The sequence below is a fragment of the Calidris pugnax genome, unplaced genomic scaffold (genome assembly GCF_001431845.1).
Source record: "Calidris pugnax isolate Ruff unplaced genomic scaffold, ASM143184v1 scaffold60, whole genome shotgun sequence".
Taxonomy (NCBI): domain Eukaryota; kingdom Metazoa; phylum Chordata; class Aves; order Charadriiformes; family Scolopacidae; genus Calidris; species Calidris pugnax.
This window is the reverse complement of record NW_015090831.1, coordinates 3,486,864-3,504,725: the sequence shown is the minus strand read 5'-3', so window position 1 is coordinate 3,504,725 and position 17,862 is coordinate 3,486,864. Positions and strand designations below refer to the sequence as shown.

The following is a 17,862-nucleotide window of genomic DNA, read 5'->3' as shown; positions in this document are numbered from 1 at the left end:
TTTTCATTAAAAAAAAAAAAAATAGTAGTGTACATTCAAACCAAAACATTCTACATCTACTAAAAGAAGTAATTAAAAATATCTTTATTTTTGCTTTTGGGAAGGAGCACACATGCTGTGAACTGGACATCTATTTTTTTTTCTATTTTGACTCATTAAAATCCAACTCACTAATAAATCTCTGAAGAAATAAACTAAACTAAACTAAACTGAAGAAGAACCCAACCCTACCTCTCTGTTCACATTTAAAAGCTGGCTGACTGCAAAGGCAGCAGGGAATCCTGAGCCAAAGAGAGAGACCTGTTCCTGGGCCGGAACAACAAAGTCACAGTAAGTTCTCATCTTCCTCACCAGCCTCCCTTCCCTGTCTCAGGGGTAACTTCGCCTTCTGGTGGCACTTAAATGTGCTCTGCTGCTTTGTCCCTTTGGGCCCATCGCACGTATCTCAACTCTGTGCCACTGAAGTGCACTTCTGATCAAAAAATCTGCTTCCCCTAAAGTTTTACTCACATTTACTCACTTCTCCGCTGCATTTAGCTAATTGCAGTTAACAGAATATCAGAGTGCAGTTAGTTATTCCTCTAGTTTTCAATCTGTTTGTTTGTTTCTTGTTTTGAATAAATTATTTTTGTCTAGTGATTAAGAGAGTGTCTGAAGCTCAAGGTTGCTTGGTTCTGCCCACATCCCACAAAGTGAACTCAGGACAAAATATTGGTTTTGCTAAATTTTGCTTTTCCTTAATACTACTTGCATGCTTATAATAGTAACCTCCCACAGCATAATTAATTATGTGTATATAACATTTGAACTCCCCCCACTGAAAGGTGCTATATAAGCGTTATTTAACCTTGAGTTCATTATCACTATTAAGCCTTATAATCAGAAGAAATGAGTAAGATTATTCATATTAAGTCATCTTCTAAATATTAATCATTCAGTAGGTTAGGAAACATTATTAATACCAAATCTCATTTTTTGGCTTTACTGCACAAATTACATGGGGAAAAATGAGTAAAAAAGAGAAAAATCACACCTTTCTATGTTCTCAAAACATAGTACTACTGCACTGGTAGAAAATGAACTTTGAAAATTAGCTTCTAGATAACAATGGAAACTGTTCTTTAAAGGAAAGCCTAGTGTCCTTCCTAGTGTCTTGGGGTCTGCACAGTGTCACATTTTAACTGTTAAATATTGAATTTTCTTCATTTTCTCCCCTCCTCCCCCCACATAAATTGATTATGGAAACTGCATTAAAAGATGGATTAAGATTTTCTAAATGAGTTAAAATTCTGTTTCACTATATTGCTAAATTTAATCATGAAAGCTAAATTTATATAGAACAATTCTTCAGAGACAAGTCATTTTCATAATGCGAGCTTAGTAAAAATCCAGATTAAAAAAATTGCTAAGGGAACCTTTTTTTCCCCCTCCATGTACATAAACAACCACAATAAATAAAAATTACAGGTTTATACATACAGTCTTACAGTATCAATTTAAAGACAATTATCTTAGTTTTCTGCTTAAAAGGAATTACCGCTTTTGTCACTATGGCTTAAAAAAATAAATTAAAAAAAAAAGAAAGAAAATAAAACATTAAAAAAAGAAAAAAAAGATATACCCATTCCATAATATTATTAATACGTCTTTAACTGTCCTTTATTATTCCTCTGTGCCTGTATTCCAAAAATTCTAATTCATATTCATGCTCCATATTCAGCATTTTGTATCACCTACAACAGGACTGAGTCTAACCCAGATCAGAAATCATGGGGATGGTATTCAAGGTAAGAGGAGTCTCTGTGTCCCTTTCACAGAATCACAGAATGACATGGGGTTGGAAGGGACCTCTGAAGATCATCTAGTCCAACCCCCTGCCAGAGCAGGTCCACCCAGAGCAGGTTGCACAGGAACGTGTCCAGGTGGGTTTTGAATGTCTCCAGAGTCAGAGACACCAACTCCAATCTGGGCAGCCTGTTCCAGGGCTCTGCCACCCTCAAAGGAAAGAAGTTCCTCCTCATGTTTAGGTGGAACTTCTAATATTCCAGTTTGTGCCTGTTACCTCTTGTCCTGTCACTGGGCACCACTGAAAAAAGACCAGCCCCACCCTTGACACCCTCCCTTTAAGTATTTATAAGCACTGATTAGGGGGGTTGGAACTCTATCATCATCAAGATCTCTTCCAACCCAAAACATTCCACGATTATATGAGAGAACCTTGGCTCTCTCCAGCAGAAACGTATAGCTAAGTACCTATGTAAACACAAATATAAACTCCGTGGCTCTTAAGAAATTACATCATTTAAAACAAAATCACGGCACTACAAGAAAACACAGTATTTCACTCCATTTCTTTTCCCTTTTAGGATTAATGAACAACCTAAATATGACAGATCAGACTCACATCTCTTCCCTTGAAGTATTACTCGTAGGTGCAGTATTACAGCAATTAGTCTGTTATTAGTATCTACATAAAAGAGAAGTTGATATAGATAGAAAATGAGACTTCTCATCTTAGAAAACAAGTGGAAAATGTATCAAAAAAAGAACTAACAGACATAGAAGACAAGAGAATTAATAGGATACATAGGGAAATAGTTAAAGGAGGGTTTAAGTGCCTCTCAAGTCTATACAGGCCCACTGAAAAGGCAAGAGGCTTCTGGAAAAGAATAATTAATATAAGCTATGTCTATATGATAACCTTTTTTGCTAGTGTCCCTTCCCTAAATATCTTAAAATAGCTATATCATCATGAGATTCATCTTGTGTATTAAAAAATTGCTATAAAATAGAAAGGATATGGTAGAATCACTTTCTTTTTTTTTTCATAATTTGAGATGTAGGTTATTTCAAGGATCGCTGCTCAGATCTGTGATATTCAACATTTAAGTAAATCACGTGGCAAGTTTGAACACTGGTGCATAAGTTTGATTGAAAAAGCACGGACAATACAGAATGTCTGGTGATAAAATGGTAGGTACAGCTCAATGGCAATGAGCCGCACGCAAGTAAAAATAACCCTACCTAGTGCAATAATAGGCCCAAGATAATACCTTGGCAGGCGTACAAGGCATCTGGTGTCATGTCAGACAGTTCTCTAAAAGTGTCAGCTTGATGCTCGCTACCACTCAGAAAGGCAAATAGAAAACTATTAAGAATATCTCAAAAAACATCATTATGCCATTCTATAAATTCACGATGTACCACGTCTGGAATTTTCCATGCAGTCCTAGGCATCTTCCCTCATGAAAGGCTTAGAGCAGAACTATGGAAAAGTACCAAAAAGACAAGATGCACTGTACCGAAGTTTCTAAATAGAAAAAAAAAAAAAAAATAGTAAAAAGGAAAGAAAAAAACAAACCACAAATAGAGCAGAATTTTTCAGTCTGTTAAAGACACAGGAACAAGTCCAGAGTACATAGAATGATGCAACATAAGATGAAGTTGAAAAAAAAAAAAATTATAATTTCATGTGTTTCTTACAAAAAAAAAAAAAAAAGAAGAAGAAATTTTAAAAGAAAGAATCTTGTAAAACTACCATTTAAAACCACAGTTTTTTCCAACACACTGTTGTAGGATTTGATGGAAGTCAATGGTCAAAACACAGGTCAGGGGCAAAATCTGAAAATCTGTCATTGCCTGTCAGTTATGATACACAGATACAAATTCTAGCTAACAAGTGCCTGCCTTTTCTCCTTAAGTCAGCAGTTAAAACCTGTGAGGTTTTACCCAAGGTTGGACACATCTCCATTTGTCCTTTTTTGTTTCCGCAGTGGGCACTTTCCAAAAGACTTTATTGAATTGTTTGGACTCTTGATATCACCAGCTTAGTTGGTTTTATGCTTCTGGAATACGCTTCTGAATCCTTAAGCTTATTTATTACTTGTGTATACTTGATCCAACTGAACTTTAATTTAGCTACTATTTTATTTATTACCGGATAAGAGGTATCTTATCTAGTTGAAATAGTTAGGAGGTAAGAGGTCATTATAAAGCTATTTCCCAATATCAAACATTTTCTCTCCTTCCTTCTTGTTTTCATTTATTCTTTGATCTTGCACTCTCATGGCTTTCCAAAAAAAAAAAAAAAGTTATTTAAACTCCATTTTACATGCTGTGACAGGAGGAGTATGTTCCTCGCCCCATTCTCAAAAATTTGTATCTGTGCAAAGGGGGTGTTGAGAGCACCCTGCACAAGGTCGGCAGTGAGACAGCATTTAAACCGGCATGAACCTACTGATGCAGAACTATTACCTAACTAAAAGCTGGAAATCTGCTGAAAATTTGCTGTACTGCAAAAAAAGACAATTTCACAGCAAAGGTCAAGGACTGAAATCAACAGAAAAAGATTCTGCTTGAGCCACTGGACAGTATTATCCAGTGTTTTTTTCTCTAAAACAACTTACCCAACAAATTGCTAAATTCCTCCCATTCAAGCCACACATCAGGCAGACAATGCACCAGGATTGCAGTCCCACAGGTCTTTAAAATATCTGTTCCTGATCTTTCTCTATACCCCAGCCGTGGCTGTTCTTCTCCTACTGTCCTCCTCCTGCGTGCCAACGCCAGCACCTGCACAACCCCAGCCTGCTGCAAAAGCTGAACGTGTAAAAGCCAACCCTCCTGATGGAAAAAACAGATATTCTGCAACCCATCAGCTCCCAGCATCGCTCGCTGTGCAAACGAACAGACTTTAAGTGACAGCAAAGAAGGAAACAACACAAACACTGCTGCTAGAGGAGCCATATGCAAATAGTCTGATTCACTCTATTTTTTATTATTATTACTATTATTGTTCAGTGTAAAAAAAAAAAAGAGCCTAGACTTCCATAACATCTTATTTCCCTGATAAACAAGTCCTTCCTAAAGAAAAGAAAGTGGGAGTTTTCCTCACCTTTTCAGATAATTATTCACTTCTCTCTAGAAAGGTATTTTTCTTAAGAGATTTAAAATGTCTTCAGTCCCAAAGATAAATAAAGACTGCCCAGGAGTACAAGGAGATTCTAATTGATTAGCATTAGCAACATGTCCAACTACAGAAAAATAATTGATTGGTCAATGAGCAATTGTCTCTGCTGTTTGTGCTGAGGCGTTACGAGGGCATAGGAGAACCAAAAGAACATGCTATCGTTAAGGTCTCATCTCAGCTGTTGTACTTTGTATTATTGCCAGACTACATCTTGTTAAGGATCATCCCAGCTCTCAGGCAGCTAATTATAATAGAACAGCTAAATGTGATATAACACTGGTGGCCTTCATGCATGTCATCATGGAATCACAGAATGATATGGGGTTGGAAGAGACCTCTGGAGATCATCTAGTCCAACCCCCTGCCAAAGCAGGTCCACCCAGAGCAGGGTGCACAGGAACTTGTCCAGGCAGGTTTTGAATGTCTCCAGAGAAGGAGAATCCACCACCTCGTTGGGCAGCCTGTTCCAGGGCTCTGCCACCCTCAAAGTAAAGAAATTCCTCCTCAAGTTTAGATAGAACTTCTTATGCACAAATTTGTGCCCATTTCCTCTTGTCCTGTCCCTGGGCACCACTGAAAATAAGATTGGTCCCATCCTCTTGACACCCACCCTTTAAATATCTATAAGCATTGATCAAATCCCTCCTCTTTTTTCTCCAGACTAAAACGACCCGAGTCCCTCAGCATCTCCTCATAAAAGAGATGCTCCAGGCCCTTAATCAGCTTTGTAGCCCTCTGCTGTACTCTCTCCAGCAGTTGCCTGTCCTTTGGGAACTGTTGAACCCAGAACTGGACACAGTTCTCCAGATGGGGCCTCATCAGGGCAGAGCAGAGGTGCAGAATAACTCCCTTGACCTGCTGGTCACATTCTTCCTGATGCCCCCCAGGATGCCATTGGCCTTCTTGGCCACAAGGGCCCATTGCTGGCTCATGATCATCCTGTTGTCCTCCAGTACTCCCAAGTCTTTTTCCTCAGAGCTGCTCTCCAGCAGGTCAGCCCCCAACCTGTACTGGTGCACGGGGTTATTCCTCCCCAGGTGCAGCACCCTACACTTGCCCTTGTTGACAACGTTGGTACGTTTTTGTGGTACTCAGCAATTTGGGTCTGAGCTCTAGTGCTCCATCCTGAAATGGCAGAGATGACAAAATTCACGCCAAGCCACGGGGTATGACATTAATGGTCACATCCTAAATCCATTCACTTCATATTTATTGTTGGACAGAAAGCCACAAACACAGGCAGGCAATTAAACCCTTGCACAGATGTGGCAATACTCTATCACATCAATTTTACTATTTCAAAAACTACGCTTCTTCTAAATTGAGAAAAATAAAGAGTGTCCTGAGTGGTTACCCAGTACTGGCAGGTTGAAATGTCTTGTTTCCTATTTATACTTGCACTCCTTGGTTTCAAGAAGCGTACACATGTGTAAGATGGGATTTGGGAGGAGTGTACAGCCCATCACTGACCATGCTCAAGGTTCTGCTCTCCATCTCTCCCAGCACCTGGTTCAGGGCACTCAAACACAGTCGTTTGAGGTGTTTTCAGCACAGTTTTTACTCACACAGTATTTTGGGAAGTACTTCTTCCCTTCCCCTTCACACCAAAATGACCCAACTAACAGATCCCTGCAAAATACTTCACTAAGCCACCAAGCTCTACATATAATTTTTGATCCTCAGAGGGCTGGAGCACCTCTCCTATAAAGACAGGCTGAGAGAGTTGGGGTTGTACAGCCTGGAGAAGCGAAGGCTCTGGGGAGACCTTATAGAGGCATTCCAGTACCTGAAGGGGGCTACAGGAAGGATGGGGAGGGACTCTTGATCAGAGAGTGAACCTACAGGATGAGGGGTAATGGTTTTAAATAGAAAAGGGGAGATTTAGATTAGATCTCAGGAAGAAATTCTTTACTGTGAAGGTGGTGAGACACTGGAAGAGGTTGCCCAGAGAAGTTGTGGCTGCCCCATCCCTGGAGGTGTTCAAGGCCAGGCTGGATGGGGCTTTGAGCAACCTGGTCTGGTGGGAGGTGTCCCTGCCCAGGGCAGGGGGGTTGGAACTTGGTGATCTTTAAGGTCCCTCCCAACTGTAACCATTCTATTATTGGCTGTTCTCCAGTGCCCCATCACATCAGAGACACAGGTAACTTTCTCTGCTTCTCTTCCAACAAGTTCATCCACTGCACGGCAATGAGGCAGCAAACCTGGCTGCTCTCCTCTTCTGCACCAACTGGACTGTCTATCATAATTACAATATATTTAATCAAATCCAAACACACCTCCCAGACACCAGCTATGTTGACCAAAAACTAGAAGGCTTCAAAAGGGGGTGCAGTTCTTGCAAAAATAATCATCTCTCAAAGCAGCACATTTCAATAGCTTAGATTTGGGATTTCTTTGCCGGTTCACCAGGCTCCCAGATTTCCTTTCACATCTGCTCAGGGCTGGATATCCCACATCTACTGAATTTTATTCAGCTTCTCCAAAGGGAATTTATGCAATAATTTAATTAAGGCTTCCTTTTGTTCAGCTAGCCAGCCTGGGTCAGGGGATTACAGGGATCCCAGGCCCAGACAGGATGAATATGAATTCATGTTTAAGCCATCCTGATGATGAATTACACCATGGGGATGAAAAAAACAGATTAATACAGGGACCATATGAAAATCACTAGGAACCCTTCGACCTTTTTTAAATGTCTTTTAGTAAGAATGGAGGAAAATTGAAAAATATTTGTGCTTTCAACGAAATATGTGCTCAATACCAGTAATAGACAGAGTTAATTGAGCCTGAGGCTCGGTTATGAGGAGGTCCTTGCTGTTTCAGACGTTCGACAGAATCTCCTATTAAGACAGAAGATTTGGACACTCCGAAGGCTGCCTCCAATGAATGATTTATAGCATTTCTCATACTTCTAATCATCGCACAAGGAAAAGCTTGCCTTAAATTATTTTCAGCAATTTCCTCCTCACCCCCAAACCAGGTCATGCACCAAAAGTACATAGGTCTGGAAAAATGAAATATATTATGGTTACGTTAAACATATGGGTACTTAGGAACATGTAACCTTATTTGCTTCAGGCTTACCTGGAATTGTAGTCTGGGGTTTACTAGTGTTGTTGTTTTATTATCCTGTCTACTCCCAAGATAATCAGAATTTATCTAGCTTGATAGAGTAATGCAAACCAAACAATAAGATAATTTAAAAAATATATAACAAAAGCATGACTATCTTGAGGATACACACTCCACATAGGGGCACATACCTGAACACAGATTTATAACTCTTATTATTTAAGCATATGAACAACTGAGTGAACTCTATTCATTTTTATGTGCTCACAAAGGTAGAAGAAAACCAATTTTAAGTGTGTTGAAAAACTAGACTTAGAATATTGTCTAGGATCCTTTCAGAGACATATTTTACTAAATTAAGCCCTTAAAACAAAAACTAATTTGGCATAGAAATTCTAAGTCAATTCTATATTCAAAAATAGCACTTACTTTCCTAATGCCATTTTTCCTCTTCTCTCTAGATGATCAACAGCTATTTCTGCCCTTTCCCAAAAAGGACCTCTTTTAATTCTGCACCAAAACTTAACACAAAATAATAATAATAATTTTTAAAAAACTTCTTGAGAACCAATCTCCATTTCATCTTTTGTAGTTGTAGAAGTAGTTATAAAAATCTAGTTCTATGAGGATATTTACAATAAATTGAAGTAGAAAATTTAGAATTTTTTATTAAAGCATTCAATCTCCCTTTTGATATTAGAAATGAATATATGTAGACCACTTCCTCGAGGAAGATCAACTGTAATGGCTCCTTTTCATTTGCATTATGGAATTCTGACAAAATTTCAGCCTTCTCTGTCCTATTTCATTACCCTTCCTCAGTTTTTAACAACATATGCTTTGTCAGCGCTCTTCACTTATAGCATATTGCTCTATTCTCTATGACTGCTCTATCTTGCTAAAAATAGAATTGGGAATTTGTCTTGCATAACTCAGGTACGGGGCTTGTTCTGTCTGTCTTTTATTCTTACTCACCTTCCAAAAATCCACTTACTGTCATTTTTGTCTTGAAGGTTCTCAAAATAATATATACCAGTTAAGTATATATTGCTCTTTCTTGACAATTGCTGATTCCTTAGCTCAACAGAGATTTTCCCTGATCTTATAGACAGCTCTAGCACAGTCAAAATTTACCCACTCTTCAGTTTGCACATGGAATTTTGTAACTTGTCTTTAGCCATTAGAAATTTTCACTTCATTACTCTTAGGACAGAAATGTTATATGACAGAGTTGCAGATTTACCCACACTACAGTGTTTGGAAATTTTTGCTGGACCAAGTTGTGATGCCCTCACTGAGCAAAGCAACAGGCTCCATAGCTTTTGAGTGTTTTGTTGGAGAGTGGCTCAGTTGGCCTCACAAAAACACCACCATCACCAGGATGCTCATCATCCCTCAGTGTAGAATGGCAAGGATCACTGCAGTGAGACAGTTCAGTCAGCTCTGTAACTAAGGCGAAAAAATTATTTGAATTTTCCACTATTTAGAAGTTCAGCCAAAACCATACACCTATGGTTTCTGCCTTTCCTTATTATTATTTGTTTGGAAGGAAAGTACTCCTTCTTCTCCAATTTTCTATCAAATTACTGTTCCCCATGCAAAAACCAAGCCAGGCTTTTCACTTCTACAATTTGGACTAATGAAGATTTTTTTATTTTCTTCCAGTTTTCCATTACAGGGAAAGTATATAGACTTGTCACCTTGCTTGGAAGGAAGCCTTTTTATGAATATTGTTTAAATTGTCAACACATGCCTTGAACCGTGGACAGAGGGGAGTTTCTGACAGTGTTTATAAATGAACAAAATTCAGAGGTACCATTTTTCCATCCCTACCCGATACACCTTGCATACACATACCAGGGGATAGCACTAAGAACTCATATTTAATTCATTTCCATCAAAATAACAGCCTGCAAGAGTAATCACTTCCTAGCTAGGATCATTCTTTCTGAAAGTGTGACTTTAATAAAGGCAGGGGCTTTTTTGCATGCTGTTTGCTTGCACACAAGAAATTCTGGCCACTCCAAATCTGATCAGTCACTGTCATCATTAACCGTATCCCCAACCCCTGTGTAATCTGAAAATTTCATGAATATTCCTTTTATATTTATTATTTGTGATAAAATTAGTTAAATAGTACAGAAAAAAGAACCTCAAAACAAATCTACCCAGTGATGCCAAAATTTTGTAAAGATTTGTAAAGATTTTTTTTTTTAAATATACCAGTTGCTTGTTTTTAATCTACTACACCGTGTTGTTTTGCTCATCTTCTTAAGGTGTCATGTGCTACTGATATTTTTTCTAAGCATATGACTAATGTCAACATCTTTATTTTATCAATCAAGCTTGTAATCTCATCAAAACCGCTATCAAGGTAGTTGGGTAGGATCTATTTTCCCTCAGCTAATGCTGTTAGGCATTAATTACATTATCTTCCTTAAATTTCTATCGAGCAAGCCTTGTATTAACCACTGTATTATTTTGCTGTGGATCAATACCAGGCTAACAGGCCAGCAATCACCAGGACCATTGCATTTACTCTTTTTAAATATTGGCACAACATTATCCTTCTGTCTGGCATCTGTACCTTCCCCAGATGAGTTATTTTAGTTATTACAAAGAACAGTTCTACACAAACAACAAAAATGCCACTGCTGAAGTAACTTTGACATTTTTGGTATAAAAGTCCAGAACATATTTTCAAGAAGCCTTAGGCATCTAAATCCATAAACATTAAGAGCTTACATCAAACATTCTAGCCCCTATGGGTACCCAGAGCTCCTCTTACAGAGCAGGCACAAAAACTGAGGTCTGAAAAAGTTCAAGTTTATGGTTGAGACCCATCAGGGCAAGAGTACACTCAGCTCCTTCTCTTATTGGGCTCTTCATGTAGATGAGCTCTGATTATTTCAGGAAAAAGAGGAAAAACAGGTTCCCCCCTGCCTGCTATTGCCTACCCTGCTGACAAAACATTCCCCAGGGGAGATCCCAGTCCACATCCACCTCCAGCTGAGGAGACTTTAATCCCTATTTCACACCTCCTTGGAGGGTTCCCAACTGTTACGCTGTCGGGTATTATGCAACTCCATCTGTTTCTGCTATCACATTTTCTATGGATTACGTTCATAGTCACTGAGCTAAAAAGAGGGGAAAAGTAAACCTGACTCCACAGCGTGGGGTGGAGGGAAGAGCCCCAACTCCGGACCCTGCTTCTATTCAACATTCAGTATTTTGGTGGCCTGCTCTGGCCAGTGAGCTAGTGGTCAAGAAGAGGCTTTTAAAGAATTTTTAAGTAGCTAATTGAAGAACACAGCCTTGGATACTGCCAAAAAGTATTGCAGAGCAGATGATAACAGAAAGCTATTGCTTAAAAATATCCAGCAGCAAATGGTTCCTGAAATTTTTAAACTATGTTTGCATAGAATCATAGAATGGTTTGGGTTGGAAGGGACCCTAAAGATCATCTAGTTCCAACCCCCTGCCCTGGGCAGGGACACCTCCCACTAAACCAGGTTGCTCCAAGCCCCATCCAGCCTGATCTTGAACCCCTCCAGGGATGAGGCATCCACAGCTTCTCTGGGCAACCTGTTCTCCAGGCAACTATTCATGTGTATATATATATATATATATATTCATGTATTCATATATTCATACACAAACACACACATGTATTTATATATTTAAAAATAAAGACTGCAGTGAAATAAAAATTGACATCTCTATAGAACACAAATTGCATTGTAAGTTCTGAAACAAAATGAAATGTCATTTCATTTTCCTTCTACTTCTGGATATTACACTGCACTTTGTTAGGTAGAATAAGCAACCATGTATCTTATTAAAAAAAAAAAGGTGTTGTTACAATATAGATTTGGCACAGTTTATACATCTAGATAAATGAATCAAAATTATGAAGCAAAAATGAAATGTTGCAGATGTCAAGACGAAAAGTTTTGACACTATCAAAACGAAATGAGGAGCTTATGTAAACCTACTGTAAGTGAAGACAGCAGTGATAGAGATGGGAGCTAATAAAAGTTTCAGGCCTTGAGAAAAGTTCAAACTCTGGTCAAAACCATTGCACAGAAAAATGGTGTAACTGCTTTACTATTCATATCCCTTTTAATTTTATTTTTTTTTCACAAATATTTCTTTCCGAGGGGTAAACCATCTTCCCAAACAATACAGTGTCTCAAATCAGTGCAAATTATTTAACTGTTTTCCAGTAAAATGTTTATATCAGGGACATAATTACAATCATTCTTTTAACAGCTAATTTTTCAAAAAAACCCAATATCACCCACTTATGACATCCAGCTGTATAGCACCCAGCAGATTCCCTTTTTCTCTTTACAAAGCTGTTGAAGCAGCACTAGCAGTAAACCAGAGTATACCAGACCCATTGGAGTAATTTCTCCTCACTGCCTTTCTAACTTCGCCACTAAAAGTAACTATATTCTTAGTTACTGCTAATCTGTGCCTATATTTTTTATTATTTCTTTTATTGACAGTTCACTGAAAACACCAGCAAAACAGCAGAGTAACTCAACCCCATCAAATAACCCTCTGCACTGACACAAGGAACGCAGCATCTTTGAAACTTGCACTTGTTTTCCAGCTCTGCCTCAGAAAATCTCAGAGAAACATCAGGTGAGTTGAAAGTCTCCCTGCTACAACTCCCAAAGTAATAGAACTCTTGTTTATTTCCTAAGAAACACTCGGAATACTATCAAAAAGGAAAATTTTGCATGTCTCCAATGCTTTCACCCCCCCTATATAACAACGAGATGTTTGCATTTAAGTGAATATGCGTCAAAGAAGCAATTCCAACACACATGAACTCTTTTCTGCATTAGTGTGCTCTCTGCAGTGTTTAAATGCCAAATGCTTACCCATTTCACTCACCACTGTAACAAACATACATAAATAATGCATAACCAAAGATCACAATATCAAGATTCTCCACGGAAGCCCCATGTTAACTGGCTTTTTTCTGTTAATTCTTAATGCAGAATGAAATGGCCACTTGCTCACAGTGTACTTTGCTGGAGCAGAGCAGCTGATCTAAACACAGTGAACGTGATGGATGTCCCGTAGCAGGAGCAGGATGATCTTCACAAGCCAACATGGAGATGTTCAGCTATTTTTTGTGTGATACCAAACTACAGACAAATACTCAATATTTAAAAAATTCCACTCCGTGCCTTCATACGCTACAAATGGTGCCCAATGTTGGGCATTAATCAGGAGACTAAAGCCATCCAGAGCGGTAGCGCAGCCCGATGGAACCAGGGATGGACTCCAGGACTGACCTCACCACCAGCTCATCACCTTCTGCAGGACAGAGGTGAGTGATGGGGAACCGTGGGGAACACTCTGCCCAGAGAGGAGCAGGGAAACACCCTGCTGACAGAGCCACAAATGTATCTAGAAGTACTACAGTGTATTTTAAAAACTCAGAATCAATCTTTACTAATTTTCTTAGACTGGGTACGAAAAAATGTCCCGGACTTTCCTAAGATCCCACCGTTATTCAGACAACTTAAAAAAATATTGCATTATGTTATCTATCATAAATTCCCCTATTATATCACGCAGATACGGTCACACACCTCTCTGCCAGCACCACTGGCCGAGGGCAACCCTGCTGCTGACAAAGCCACAGTTGCCTTCGCCACACCGCAATTATTTCAGCAAGCACAGCTCTCACATAACTTTTTACACCAAAACAGGAAGGCACTACAAATCAATCTCAGCTAACCACTGACCAAGCACACAATATTATCCTGACATGCCCAGAATGCCAATCTATAGCCCCGTTGCCACAATTGGACGTTAACCCACCTCACCACTGCAAATTTGGCAAACAGATGTTACACGTTTTGGAGAATTTGGTTGTTTAAAGTATGTTCACGTCACTGCTGATACTTTTTCTAATTATATCTTTGCCACTGCACATACAGGAAGAAAGAGTCAAGATGTCCAACAACCCTGGCTAGCAGCTATCACTGCCATGGCTATACCAGAAACCATCAAGACCGACAATGGCCCTGCGTATGTGTCTAAAACCACACAACTTTTTTTACAGGAATGGGGCATTTGCCACATCACTGGAATTCCACACTCCCCTACAGGACAGGCGATCATTGAGTGTGCCCATCAAACATTAAAGCAATTGCTAATTAAACAAAAAAGGGGGAGTCTAGAAGATCCACCACAGGAACGACTGTGGAAAGCCACTTTTGTTTTGAATTTTCTAAACAGAGACAACACTGTGAGTGAATCGACACTTTGGAGCTTCCCCAATGTTCAAAACACGGCCAACGGTCCATATTCATGATACGGCCACTGACCGTGTGAAGGCCCCAGGCCATTGATAACTTGGGGGAGGAACGACTGTGGAAAGCCACTTTTGTTTTGAATTTTCTAAACAGAGACAACACTGTGAGTGAATCGACACTTTGGAGCTTCCCCAATGTTCAAAACACGGCCAACGGTCCATATTCATGATACGGCCACTGACCGTGTGAAGGCCCCAGGCCATTGATAACTTGGGGGTGAGGATACACTTGTGTTTCCACAGGAAATGGTCACAAGTGGATCCCAGCATGATTCATTTGACCGTATCTAGAAGCTGAGCATCACGAACAATCATCAGAAACAATGGAGCAATGAATCTTTTCTGTTCACAAAAGCATCGTTGGTTTTAATGTTATCAGCCCTGATAGTTCTGCTCATGATTATGTTACGTTTGCCATGTGAGCATGATGTTAGAAAAAGAAGTGGATGTAGAAACCAGCCGTAGCATAAGAGAGTTATAGAAATCAATAAGCTTAAAAGTATAGTTAATAGTAGTTTTATAGTTCAACAATATAGTTTATAGTAGTTTTGGTAGCCTAGGTTCAATGTAATCATTAGGATGTAATATACCTGCATTATTCTGCACCTTAAACAAAAAAGGGGGAGACATGGGTGAACAGGATGGTGGCAGAAGCAGAGAGCAGAAGAAGGAATAGAAGCAGCAGGAGACTGGCAAGGGGAAGGCCCCTGAGCAAGTCCTAATGACCCATCAACAGTGCCTGGTGGCCCCACTGATGGAGGGGAATTCCACCCTCCTGGCAGTTGGGGGTTGCAGGGGTGTGTGGGTTGGGAAAGAAGATACATTAGTACTATATAAACTGCCTGTTTGTTATAATAAAGGATTCTGGTTGCATCACCGACCGGGGTCGTGCCTTCACACACTACATAAAATAAAAAAAGCCCAACCACACAAAAATAGCCCAACACGGAAAAATGAAACAAAATGAGTCATCTCATCAATTGATTTTAGCCACAAAGAAATATAGACAAGGAAAGAGGGAGAAAAAAGAAGAAAAGTATTTATTTCAGAAAGCCTTGAGAACCTCTTTTTGAATCCATGTAAAGGGAAAAAAGGTGTAAGGCATTTCTTAGAAACATTGGTGTAGTAAACCAAGCCTACTTATCCTAAGCCTATATATAATTTATATACGAAGTCCTGTAGCCTTTTAAAAATAAAGTACTCATTGCAACAGCTTACTTCTAATTATGATCAGTTACAACGTTAACAAGCTCAGGGAATCGATACAGCACAAGAAAAAAAGCTCGAATACAGACTAAATCTGCTGCAAAGCTCTCAAAGGGGTTACGTTTTGATGCAGCGATTTCATAGGCTGTTCATATCAGATGAATAGTTGTTATCACCATCCCTTTGCTGTTCCCCTCCTGTCTTCATACCCTCTGTATCTAAACATCTATGATTCTGTGATTTTATTTTCATCGGGTTGAGTCAAGTCAGGAAATTGCCATATTCCATTACGGTCCAAAGCAAACAGTTACTCGTGGACTCATTACTGCCTGGTTTTAAGTAGCATAACGAGTTTTTAACAGATTTGCGGAGCGCAAGTGATTAGAAGTAAGCAGCGTGTGCCAGACGTGAGGTTTGAAGTTCCTGCCATCAATCCCAGATCTTTTTGTGCCTTCGTCTTCCTTCTCAAATGCTGGCTCACACACACTCCCTTTTGGAAATCAGGATGCTTTACCCTCCCACCCACAGGCAGCGTGCAGGAAATAAACCACACCAGTTAATGGCTGTCTTTGCCCAACTGGTTCCTGACCCCTTTTTTTAAAAAGCGTGGCCCATCTTGGTCAAATTCCATTTAGGTGACCAAAATAACTGCTTTAAATGCACCTTCACTGTCAGTTAAATAAAAATTCTCTCTCAAATAATATACTGGATTGCAATAATCCTCACAGCCTGTCCCAGGTACATTCTGCACCTTGGGGCAGCCACTCGTGGTCATCTCCCCTTTTCTGGTGACCTGTCCTTGTCGCAAATAGAACAGGACCAAACCAAACCTAGGAGTGGGGCTGTGAGAGGAAGAATCAGAAAGACTATTTGTCTTATTTGCTTGGATTTTGGAAACATAAAAATGTTCAAGAGAGTAGATATTTCAGAAAAATCTCCTTTTTATGTGCCCTTGTGAGAGGGTGCTCTGGGAATCATAATCCCATGGCAAACAGGAGGAGTCTCAAAGGATTGCTGTTCTTCCCTACCTCCAAAGGGACTCTGTCCCCTCAGCTCTTCCATCCCAATCTGCTGCCTCTTTTCAAGGCGTATATTCCACTGTGTTCTCATTATTTGAAAGTTTGAATACATTAAACTAATATTAAGAATATTCTTTTCAGAATATGCTGCCGGGACTTTCTGGACCAGGTTGAGAGGAGGCAGAGATTTAAAGGACATCTCTGGAGGCTGTGCCAGGCAGAGATCTACAAGGGCAAAACTCAGCTTCATGCCTGACACAAACACATCAACGGTGACAATATTCCATCTGGGCACTCTGTTGTCTCAGGCTGGCCACTAAAGGCTCTATTTCTTTGAAAATATTTCCTCTTGCTTACTGTGAAATAAACTGCTAGTGAGCTACAGGGATTTCAGATATTTGTAGCTACCCAAACTGATTAAATGGTTCTCAGAACAGTTCAGTGAAAAGGTGTAAAAATCGTATTTTCAATCAGACCGAGGACGTCTGAGCTTGAAGGGGTAGTTATATGTCTGAAATAAAATGTCTTCTAAGGAACAGTTCCTAAGACTACAGTAGAGGACTAGTTTAAAATTACTGAAAAGTACAAATTAAATAGGTATTTTGGTAATGTGATTTAAAAAATTATAGGAAATATGTCATAAGTCAACTTTGGGTTTTTCTTAGAACTCAGGAAAAACGTTATTAGAAGATGCTTCCCAAATTAGAAGCAGCTTCTTTTATTTTATTTCATTTTTTAATTCATTTGGGCTTTGATACAGGTTTTACATTTGGGGGGATTCAGAGCTGGAGGGGAGAGGGCAAAGAGGAGATGGAGAAGACAAAAAGAAATGAATCATCTAAAAACCTAAGTCCACTTCAAAGAAAGAAAAACATAGAAAATTAATGTCTTTTTCTGAATAAACCCTGCATAAAGGAAAAGCCTGTAATTTGAATTCTTTACCTAATAATTATATACAATTATAACCAGAAAAAAGAAACAAGACTGAGATCAAGTTCTCTGCTTTCTTGTCTCGGCCACTTTTTCAAAAAGCAAAGTTGGAAGAGTCCTCCTTGCAGGCTTGGGGGCAGCTCTATGTGCTGCCATTTAACCTACAACGGAGCCCAAAACAACGCAAAAAAAAAAGTACACACACATTTTAGCCAGCAATTAGTGGGGTTTATGAGCTCCCTCAGAATGTTATTCTCCGAATTGATGGAAAAAAACCCAGTATTTCTTTCATGAGCAGTTGACATTTGTGAACAACAAGCCACCAG

The 17,862-nt window shown here is 39.3% G+C and overlaps 1 protein-coding gene across 1 annotated transcript in view; it reads right to left on the bottom strand.

The window, feature by feature from the left end:
* LRP1B (LDL receptor related protein 1B) overlaps positions 1-17,862 on the bottom strand; it is a 618,836-nt gene that overhangs the window by 536,119 nt on the left and 64,855 nt on the right. The gene's annotated exons all lie outside the window — the stretch shown is intronic.